The 12104-nt window shown below is 40.1% G+C and overlaps 1 pseudogene; it reads right to left on the bottom strand.

The window, feature by feature from the left end:
- Positions 1-2589: 2589 nt before the first annotated feature.
- Positions 2590-11839, bottom strand: LOC148017739 (uncharacterized; annotated as a pseudogene).
- Between the last annotated feature and the right edge of the window lie 265 nt (positions 11840-12104).

Genomic DNA, 12104 nt, shown 5'->3' with positions numbered 1-12104 from the left:
CTAGAGAGAGAGAGAGAGAGAGAGAGAGAGAGAAAGAAAGAAAGAAAGTTATATTAATGTCTTCTAAAGACCAAAACTGGCCTACGAGACAAACTGTGATACAACTGATGAGGTCCAGCTATCCAAAATAAAAGTGCTGAATGAAAAGCTAAAAACTGGAAACTGAAAATACGGTGCTATGAGTGTGATAGGTGTCGTGTATGTGTATGTGTGTATGTAGCTCTGGTACTCCAGATAATGGCTACAAAAGGGGAACAAATGTCGGCTGTGATAGGGGAACAACTGTCGGCTATGATAAAGTGGTGCGATGTGTATATGTAATAGATGCAGGGAGATATACTATCCTGGGATGTAGTAGCAGTCGTCGAAGTCGCTAATAGCAGGTGATCCCTCCTGGATGCACGATGTGGTAGATCGGCGGTGGAGAAAGAGCAAACTGGAGGTCTGAGATCCAATGTGTCGAGTGTCGTCAGATCTCAGTCTACTGTTGTTGTAGATCAAGAATCCTCCGGATCTCCTGTCGGTGTGGCTGTGGGGTCCGAAACCCACGAATCCTCATGCGGCGTCGGGTACGCTGGTCCTCAGCCTGCTGTAGTGTGAGCCCGGAGGTACAGTAGCTCTCACTTTGTCTGTCTGAAAGACCTGTGTAATAGTCATTTGGGTGGGCCCCTCTCTGACTGGGACCTGTTGTGTGCTCTGCTCTCTGATGTGCCATGCCTCTCCCAGAAAATGGCCAAATGATCTCTGATCCATATCAGTCATACATCCCTGAAGTGAGCTGTTCAATGTGTATCTAGATCTCAACTCTGAGTATGTCGGGCATGTGAGAACAAAATGCTCCTCACTCTCCACCTCTGATCTGCAAAGGGGGCATATCCTCTCCTCCCGTGGGATGCCACTAGCTCTACCACTCTCAATCATAAGCTGATGTGATGATACCCTGAGCTGTCCAATAAGAACTCTCAATCGATGTGGCATATAGATCTGCATATATGTCGGAATCTCTATTAATCCCTGCTCTGATATGCTCAAGAACTGTGTATAATAATGTGCCATCTTCGATGGCAGTGGGCTGTGTAGGGCTGACCCATGTCCTCTGTATATAAATATGCCATATCTCCTGCCTGATGACTCTGTTCCTCTCAGAGAGAGAGAGGGTGTAAGTGGGAGCCTGAGTATCATATAGAAGAGGTGGGAGTCTATCAATGTCTAGCCCATGTCTGTCAAACCAAGCTCTAGTCTGTGCATACCATGATGTGGTATTCCCCGCTCGAGCCATCTCCTGAGATGCCATATATGCTCTGTATGCAATGCGATCTCTGTCCATATCCTGAAATCTGTGTAGGAAGCAGACTGTCTGAAATAATGCCTCGACTAGCATGGGCGGTGTGGCAAGCTCTGCTCGCACAATGTCATGTGGGACTAAGGCCTTGTTGCAAATCAATCTAGATATCATGATCACCTGAGGTCTCTCCATCAATGTCCATACATAATCGGCAAGGCCTGGCCCCCATATAGCTGCTCCATACATCAGTGCTGGAGTGACTAGAGTATCAAAGAGCCACCCCTTGGTGCGGGGCTCCTGGAAATGTGCCTGATGACATTGTCGCTCCATAAGAGCCAATGCTGAGTATCCTCTAGTGAGGCGGTCACGACCTGCCTGTGTCATCGAGAAAATCCCTAAAGCTGCTGTAAAGATGACTCCCAAATATACATATGATCCAGTGACCTCAATACTCCCTCCTGTTGCCATGAAAATACTCTGTCTGCATATCTAAGCTGATGTATGGAATATAAGAACCTTGGTTTTACCAAGGTTCACTGTCATGCCTCTCTGTATGCAAAAATCATCCAATGCTAATAAATGCTGCTATAATCCCTAAGCTGAATCTGAGATCAACACAATGTCATCTGCATATAATAAGATATGAACTGTGGCTCCACTGAGATCTATACCTCCACCAGCTCGTTGTTGAATAAACTCTGCTATCTCGTAAATGTATAGCCCAAATAGAGTCGGTGAGAGTGGGCATCCTTGTTTCACACCAATGGTGCTCACAAGGGGATCTGATATACCTCCCGGACATCTGACTCTGCCAGTAACCCGCTCATATAGTGCATAATACCCCACATCATGTCATCATCTACCCCCAGATCAAGTAGGCGTCTGAAAAGCCTCTCTCTCGGAACCGTGTCAAAGGCTTTGCGGAAATCCACAAAGCAACAATACAATCTCTGTTTCTTCACTCGTGTCTAGTCGACCAAACAATGGAGAGTGAAGATGTGGTCTATGGTAGAAAATGCCCGTCTGAACCTTGCCTATCCGGGTGCGTACATGCACTCTCTCTCTGCCAGCGTGCTGAGCTCCTCCTCCATCAGCGTGCCATAAAGTTTGGCCAAAACTGGCCCAATCATGATGGTCCTATACGTGTTAGGATCCATAGGATCCCCTAACTTGTGGATAGGTACAATGGTGTGCTCTGTCCACGAGTCAGGGAACCCCTCAGACAATGCACTGTTGAAGAGGTGAGCAATGAGTGGAGCCAATGTGTCTCTGCCATATATAATATGCTCTGCCTGAAGATCAAACTAGTCTCGAGCGCGGCCATGCTGTAACCGTGAGATAGCATGTTTCACCATACTAGTGGTGAAAAATGATGAAATACCCGGTCTCGGTGTACATGGTGTGGGTATCAGCGGCTGTGCGGGTACATGATATAAACTCTATGCGTATCCATGCCATATTGCAGGGTCATGTATCGGTGTGGGTAAGCGTGGTTCTCTGATCTGCCTCCATGACTCTGCACAATCTCTGCTCATAAGAAGGTGGTATATATCCAATATCTCTCCTCCTCCCATTCCCGCTTTTTATGGTGGGTCAAGTGGTGCATGCATCTCTACGCCTGTCTGTGTGTGATCTCTCCTTTGGTCTCCAAATCGCGTAGCTGTCAACGTAGATCTCTGCACTCATAATCATACCACCTGTTCTGTGGCATGGTACCGGTCCGAGGGGGGTGCGTGTATGTGTGATGTGGAAAACTGAGTGTAGCAGAATCATGCAGAATGCGTGTGATATCAGTGGTCAGTGTATCAAGGGGTGCGTATGGATCAAGGGACGTGATGTGCTCCTCCAGATGCTGTGAGTAAACATGTGAGAGCTCATGAGTGAAGTGTATGGTAGTATGCATGTGGGGTATGATATCTGCAGGTGGTGATGGTAATGAGGTGAGGAGTGAGAAATTGAGAAAGGTGTGATCGGCACCGAGTGGAAGTCTCCCAAGGCCGAAGGACTCGATAGTATGCATCCCATCAATCGGTCCGAGTAGATAATCTACAGTACTCTTGCCCCCCCCATGTGGGAAGCATGTAAGACCTCCTGAATATGGCCATTGTGCCATCCCGTTATAAATAACGAGATGATGTCTACTACCAAGCTCAAGTAAATGCCCTCCATACCTTGTGGAGTCTGGCCCAGTATCTGCTGACTCCCGACTGATCCCCAACTCCTCAGGGTCTAATGCTCTCATGATCTCTAGCTGCTCCATATCAAAATTCTCACACTGTCGACTCTGTGTGCGCCTGTTGAAGTCCCCCATAAGGAAGACCTCACCCAAACTAGAATATAGAATAATGTCCTCTGAGAGCTGTGAATAAGGGGAGGGGGAATCTCTGGCCTGAATATCACCCTGCATAGTAGCATATTTGGACCCTCGTGGTGAAAAGTAGCATATTGCCATATAGATCCATCTCTCATATGATATTTGCACTCTGATCCATATGTAACTGGCCTCCTCATCTCGTCTCACTAACTGGATATGTCTTTGTATCCCCTGACGGAATAGAACTGCCACCCCTCCTGAGCCCCTAGATGTACTCTTCCTAGTAGTAGCCCGGTATGTAGATACCCACTCAAATCCTGTAATGCGTGGAAGCCCTCTCTCTGGGCTCTCATGTGTCTCTGAGAGAGAGAGAGAGAGAGAAAGAAAGAAAGAAAGTTATATTAACGTCTTCTAAAGACCAAAACTGGCCTATGAGACAAACTGTGATACAACTGATGAGGTCCAGCTATCCAAAATAAAAGTGCTGAATGAAAAGCTAAAAACTGGAAACTGAAAATACGGTGCTGTGAGTGTGATAAGTGTCGTGTATGTGTATGTGCGTATGTAGCTCTGGTACTCCAGATAATGGCTACAAAAGGGGAACAAATGTCGGCTATGATAGGGGAACAATTGTCGGCTGTGATAAAGTGGTGCGATGTGTATATGTAACAGATGCAAGGAGATATACTATCCTGGGATGTAGTAGCAGTCGTTGAAGTCGCTAATAGCAGGTGATCCCTCTTGGATGCAGGATGTGGTACATCGGCGGTGGAGAAAGAGCAAACTGGAGATCTGAGATCCAATGTGTCGAGTGTCGTCGGATCTCAGTCTGCTCTGTTGATGTAGATCAAGAATCCTCCGGATCTCCTGTCGGTGTGGCTGTGGGGTCCGAAACCCACGGATCCTCGTGCGGTGTCGGGTACGCTGGTCCTCAGCCTGCTGTAGTGTGAGCCCGGAGGTCTGGCTGGAGGCTAGTACAGTAGCTCTCACTCTGTCTGTCTGAAAGAACTGTGTAATAGTCGTCTGGGTGGGCCCCTCTCTGACTGGGACCCACTGTGTGCTCTGCTCTCTAATGTGCCATGCCTCTCCCAGAAAATGACCAAATGATCTCTGATCCATCTCAGTCATACATCCCTGAAGTGAGCTGCTCAATGTGTATCTAGATCTCAACTCTGAGTATGTCGGGCATTTGAGAACAAAATGCTCCTCACTCTCCACCTCTGATCTGCAAAGGGGGAATATCCTCTCCTCTCGCGGGATGCCACTGGCTCTGCCACTCTCAATCATAAGCTGATGTGATGATACCCTGAGCTGTCCAATAAGAACTCTCAATCGATGTGGCATATAGATTTGCATATATCTCGGAATCTCTATGAATCCCTACTCTGATATCCTCAAGAACTGTGTATAATAATGTGCCATCTTTGATGGCAGTGGCTGTGCAGGGCTGACCCATGTCCTTTGTATATAAATATGCCATATCTCCTGTCTAATGACTCTATTCCTCTCAGAGAAAGAGAGGGTGTAAGTGGGAGCCTGAGTATCATATAGAAGAGGTGGGAGTCTATCAATGTCCAGCCCATGTCTGTCAAACCAAGCTCTAGTCTGTGCATACCATGATGTGGTATCCCCCGCTCGAGCCATCTCCTGAGATGCCATATATGCTCTATATGCAATGCGATCTCTATCCATATCCTGAAATCTGTGTAGGAAGAAGACTATCTGAAATAATGCCTCGACTAGCATGGGCGGTGTGGCAAGCTTTGCTCGCACAATGTCATGTGGGACTGAGAGAGAGAGAGAGAGAGAGAGAGAGAGAGAGAGAGAGAGAGAGAGAGAGAGAGAGAGAGAGAGAGAGAGAGAGAGAGAGAGAGAGAGAGAGAGAGAGCAAGAGAGAGAGAATCCACCATAGCTGACCTCAAGAAGCTTGCAAATGGTTCCCGCTTGTAGAAGACTTATCCGAGAATGCCACTAGCCATGCTTGAAACCTTACTTAGTTTTTTCCTAAACTCCATTAACCCTAGTTAGACTAAGAACCTGCAAAATGGACCTCTTCTTGACCATGAACTACTAAAATGTCAAAGATCCCTCCATTTCTTCTTTAGATCTTCTCCAAGAAGTCCAAAAGTAGTCAAGATTTACTATAAAGAACCCTCACTAGTCATCACAATTTGAATTATACTAAGTCCTATGACTAAATCTCACACTATAGTTACCTTGTATGGTGCATTAGCCATAGCCATGCCATAGCTGAAACTTCTATTAGACTATAGCATAATGAAGCCATATCTAGATTGAATCAAGGAACGATGAGAATCATGATGAAGGCTACCATAAGAAATCCACCTCTTGCAATGATGAGCATTGAGTATTCACTCTCCATGTTTGTGTGGGGAAGGTAAGAAACTCTCACGCTCCAAGAGATGGAAAAATTAACAAATGTGAAAAAAGGTCCTTACATTGACACCATCTTGCCTTTTATACTTAAACCTAAAGTAAGCTAATCCTCTGAACTAAGGATGTAAAATTTATTTTATTACACTATAAATGATCAAAGTATCTATATATCTATGATTGAGTAACCAATATCTTAACTCATGTTAGAATAGCTCATCTAGTTGGGAAAAAATGAAATGACTACATTATCAAGGGATTCCTCAAACAACCAAATCACTATCAACTTCTTAAAGTTCATGAGGAACCTCCAGTACATAAAGAAATACCTATGACTAAGTTCCATGATTAAAAGCCTTATCAAATGCATTGAAGAGCTCTTTTCAAAAGCTATATATTGTACATATTGATGTAGTAAAACTTGAGCTTTTGATGGTATGAATAATATCATCTACATTTGCTATATATCCTTTAGGTACTATTGCCACCAATTTCTTTGGCTGATAAACATAAAAAGAAGTTTCTACTAAAGCAAGTTGAACTACCTAGGTTTAACAAGTGAGGGATTAAACACAGAAACAAATACTAAAACATGGATTGAGAAAATGGAAGGCTACTTTTCAATGGCTAGGATGAGCATAGCCACAGCTATGATCATCCAAGTGCGCCTCACTAGAGAAGCCCCTATGGTGGAAACAATGGTGTCGCGATAATGTTATTACCAAGACATCTCAAACCAGGGAATAGACTAAGGAAACTATCAAAGAAAGATGACATGGGAATAGATTAAGGCACCTATTTCCTCAACCTTGTTAATAAAGGCCTTAACTATCAACCCAACAACAACAACTATGACTTGTCAATGCCAATCAAGGGCCCAACCTCATTGCCTTAGATGCAACTAGCCATGCCAATTTAGGGCCCAATGTCCCATTTGAATGGTCAATGCTAACCTTCTCCATAACCCTCTACACAAGAAACTTCAATAATATAGGGCAAGAAGGAAGAGTGGGACAAGGGACAAGTGGCCAACCTTATTTCCTTGTAGGACAAGAAGAAGAGGATCCTACTATCTATGAGGAATTAGAGAGAGGTATTATCCACATGGCCATCAATAATCAAGAGGCCAAATGCCAAATTACTATCATTCAAGTGCATGTATAGAACCAAGATAAAACCTTTCAAATTCTTATTTTTATTGTGATGCTGCTCATTCATTCATATCTCCTAAGTGCATTAAGAAATTATGGTTGGATCCTAAACTCGCTAGAAAAATTATAGTTGAGCTAGAAAATTCTAAAGAAGTGTAATCAAACCAAAATCAAAAACATTGAACTTCACTTAGGAAATCAATACACAAAGGTAAACTTTAGGGTTCTATCCTTAGAAACATATGACTGTCTCTTAGGTATATATTGGCTAGGTTTTAATCAAGCAAGTATCCACTATGGGGGCAAGGGACATTACTTTCAACAACATTAAGGAACCTTACTCCAAGGTCAAAGAAAAGCAATGAAACCCAGATTATAAGTAGTAAAATCAAGTCAGCTAAAAAAAGGTCTAAGGAAGGGACTGTCTATTTATTTAATCAAATTAAATAAGGTAGACCCACCTACAAACCTTAAAGAACCATCATGGCTTAGAAAATATGTTGATATTTTTCTTGAAGATCTAACAGAACTACCTCCTAAGCTAAGATGTGTATCATGATATTAAATTAACCCATGGGGTTGAACTAGTGGAGCAAGGATGCTCTATAAAAGATCTATTCTAAAGTCCATTGAATTAAAAGAATATCTCAAAGAACCATTAGAGCAAGGGTTTATTTGACCTAGCAACACATCATGGGATGTCCCCATGCTCTTCCAAAAGAAAAAGGATGGGACTTTAAGGCTTTGCATTGACTATCACAGATTACATCGTGTAACCATTAATATAAGTACCCCATCTTGCAGGTTCCTGAGTTGCTTGATAGACTTTAACGAGCATAATTAATTTTAAAAATTGATCTAAGATCAAGCTACTATCAACTTTGGGATTAAGAATGAAGATATCCTAAAGAGTACTTTTAACATGAGATATGGCCATTTTGAATTTATTGTATTGTCCTTTGGATTCAATAATGCACTGGCTACATATTCAACAAGTTAGTCCAAGACATTTTCGAACTGTACCTCGATGAATTTGTCCTTATGTATACTTTGATGACAATTTGACCTATTCTAAAGAAGAGAAAGACCATCCAGACCACCTCCAAATCGTCCTCAAAACTTTGAGTGAAAAAAAACTTGATGTAAAGCAAAGAAAATATGTCTTCTTCAAAATGAGGATTGAGTACTTAGGATTCATTATTTCAATTGAGGGAATCTCGGTTGACCCAACTAAAGTGAGAGATGTCTAGGAGTGGCCACCCCCTCAAACTATTTGAGAAATTTGAGGATTCCTAGGGCTTAGAGGATGGTACTGTATTTTCATTAAGAACTATGCCCTTGTTACCACTCCCTTGACTAAACTTCTAAAGAAGTAGACTAAAATAATATGGACTCCTAAAAAGTAGGAGAGCTTTGACCAAACTAAAAGGCATATCTCACTACTACGCCAATATTAAAGCTCCTCGACTTCTCTCAAGATTTTGAAGTCATTATCAATGCTAGCATTATTGCAGTGAGTTGTATGCTTTCCCAAGAGGGCTAATATTCTGAATCTTGAATATGTAAGCCTTACAAAAAGAACTATTGTATGCCTGATTTAGAGATTTTAGCAATCATCCATGGTCTCAAATTGTGGCACCATTATACACTTGGTCATAAATTCACCCTCATCATTGATCACAAAAGCCTAAAATGGAGCTTCATCCAACCAGATCTCAATATGAGGCAAAGAAGGTAGATAGAAATCTTACAACAATTCAACTTCGAGATCTGATACTAGCATTGTAAAGAGAATGTCTAGCTAATGCTCTTAGTCAAAAGGTATTCCTGAATACTCTAGTAATTCATAACCCTACAAGGTAAGAGAGTCTTGCAAGCCTCATCTTAAAGCCTAGTAACCCCATATTGGAGATAGTGGCCAAAAAGAAGGCAAAGTTCAAGGACTGTCGTACAAAATGAGAGGTTGTATTATTAGCATAGGATTTATGTACCCAAAAGTTGAGAGCTAAAAAAGAAGATTTTGTGGGAAGCTCCCTACAACCTTGTAGATGGACATCTAGGATATGCCAAGACTTTGAATGCAGTAAGGAAAGGCTATTATTGGTTAGGAAAGGAGACAAATATCCTTAGATACATAACCCAATGTCTAAGTTGTTAAAGAATATTCCTTGATATTCCCTTGATATTTCTTAGATTATATGAGAATATATTAACATGGTTTTTATAGTAGACTTACCCACTATTTAAGGAGGATACAATTATATCCTAGCAATCATAGATATTTTTACTAAGGTAGCTCATGCTATTCTAGTAAAATCTACCCATAAAGCTTTCGATATCACTAGAATGTTCATCAAGGAGATATTTTGACTACATGGGCTCTTAAAAAGGATCATTAATGATTGTGATACTCTTTTATTTTTATTCTTAAATAATCTTTTTTTACTTTTATTCATATGAACTCTTTCATTAAAAAATAAACCTTATTTATTTTTTGGTAAATTCTCTAACTTTTAAATTTAGAAACATAGTCAAAATAATATCAAAACTTCTAAGAAAAATGATAAGAGTTAAAATAAAACTTTAACTTGCTTTAAAATTAAAATTAATTAATTATGAATAAAAATATTATTTGATTGAGAATATGAAAAAGTAAAAAATTAGTTAAATATTTCTATTAATACTGAGAAAATAGAAAAATATTTTTATATAGAAATTTGTTGAAAACTCTCAAAAAAATCTTATTAAGCATCTAAGATAGTAGCTTATTTCGATCATTTAATCATATTTTATAAATAATAATAATATATTCTCAATAAATTGAAATCATATTTTGTAAATATGTATTTTTATAGATAATATAGTTTTTATTTTTTGAAATATTCTTATTTAGAAAAAAAGAATAAATTCACAAAGTGGAATAATTCATAGTTATTTTTGCAAGAAATTAGTTTAACTTCTTGTTATTTTATTTAGAGTGCATTCGCATGCATGAAATACTAAAGTATATTTTCACGTATAGAAAAGTAAAAATAGAGTATGCATTAAATGTTAAAGTGTGTTTAAATGTACAAAGATGAACTTTGTTTTGAGTTAATTTGTATTGATAAATTAATAAATCTTATGAAAATTTTTATCGGATGAGAGAAGAAGGACATGGATTGTGCCCAAGATGTATGACACACTATGCTAATCCACCTACAGCAAGGGAGTCTGACATGTATGCAATCAACTGGCTCATCATATGCCTCATTGAGTTTTGGTAGTTAGGCCAATGCCTATGGTTATGTAGGGAGCTAATGAGGAATGTAACAAACAAAGAGATCGTGAACATGAAAGGAATGGAAGACGAGGGATCATATGTTGATAGATGATAGGGTTCCTTTGTGGATTTTGAGAACTTCATCAAGGTGGAGTGCCACACTAATCATGCAAAGGTACAAAGACCGCTTGAAGATCTTGGTCGTGACTTGGCTCACCCTCTATGAATAGCCCAACTTATAAAATATCTCTTTGTATTTTTTAAAACATTTTATCAATTTTTAGAGTCTTAATGACTTATGAATCCATGGATACCTAGAACATAGCTCTAATTTTTTGTAAAACTCTATACTCTATGGAATAGAATTTATTAAAGAGTCATTGTTTGTAATTTGCATCTCTAAAAATTTATATCTCATTGTGTTAACTTGTCATTATGTTAAGTTATTTTCTATCTATCATGGTTAAAGATTTGTAGTTTCTCATTCAATGTTGGTAGTTGTGGTAACATTTCTCTCATTGTGAACCATTGTAATTTAGTTTCTATGTCTCCTGGTGCTAACTTATCTCTCATTGCATTGTGGATGCAATTTCACATAATTAGCAATCATCTTACTATCAATCTATAAAGCATGACACATACCTCTATTTGTTAAGTAGATAACATGGTTGAGGGTAAAGATTGATGACAAGTGAGAAACGAGGATGATGACAACACAAAGGAGAGCATATAATGAGAGTGCTTGAAAGGCATATGAGTACTCAAAGACTTTGATGGATCACATTGGACAGAAGGGAGGCCTAGCAAAGTATAGCTTGAAAACTCTCACAATGGGAAAATATAACTTGCATGCAATGAAAGGAGGTTAATAAGGTGTTGATGGCTGTACTCAAATGCCAAGATAAAGAAAAGGTGATGGAAAGTGAGAAAATGCCTTCATGATAGTATCAGGGAGAACATTGAATGCATCCCTATTGAGGTTTTTGGATATCCTCTTAACAATGCTAACTTCCCCTTTTACTTCACAAAGATGCTATACATGCACTTTGTGATGGGTCAGTCGGTGGAGTTCTCATCAAAGAATACCCACATTCCACTAGGGACATATGGGTGCGTAACATGACAATCACAAGAGATGACTTATAGTTGGTAGCACTACAAGGTGCAACATTGGATTGATACACAAGAGATCCGAAGGCCTTGAAGAACAAGATAGCCCAAAGACAAATGGAGTTTCAACAAGTTTTGCAATCCCAAACATTGCCACACAATGCATACTCGCATTGAGGAGTAGATTGAGATACTCACAAGGAAAACCAAGTGTATGGAGTGCCATGGCATGGAGGGTACTTCTCAGGGGCCTTACCTTGAGACCACCTCATGAGCACCATACTCCATCCCCATGTCATCATGTGAAATGTAGATGCCCCCATGAGATCAAGCAATAAATTTGTATGGGGGGTTGCTTTAAGCCTAGTCCAACAAAGGTTTCTTAACAATAAGTGTCCTAGTTGTAGGATCCATTTTTCTAAAGCTTTGTCTAAGATATTTAGAATTTCTTATACACAACCTCAAGAGGGAGATCAAGAGACTACTATTAGTGCTATTTGCATCCTATTTGATTAAAATATACATGTAATCTCTATTGTACGAACATTGTATTTCAAGGAATACGGCTTTTTATTATCTATAAAAGGT

The sequence above is a fragment of the Lygodium microphyllum genome, chromosome 21 (genome assembly GCF_053477565.2).
Source record: "Lygodium microphyllum isolate KBCC chromosome 21, Lygodium_microphyllum_v1.1.10, whole genome shotgun sequence".
Lineage (NCBI taxonomy): Eukaryota > Viridiplantae > Streptophyta > Polypodiopsida > Schizaeales > Lygodiaceae > Lygodium > Lygodium microphyllum.
Note: the sequence above shows the minus strand (reverse complement) of the source record. Positions and strands in the feature narration are given on the sequence as shown.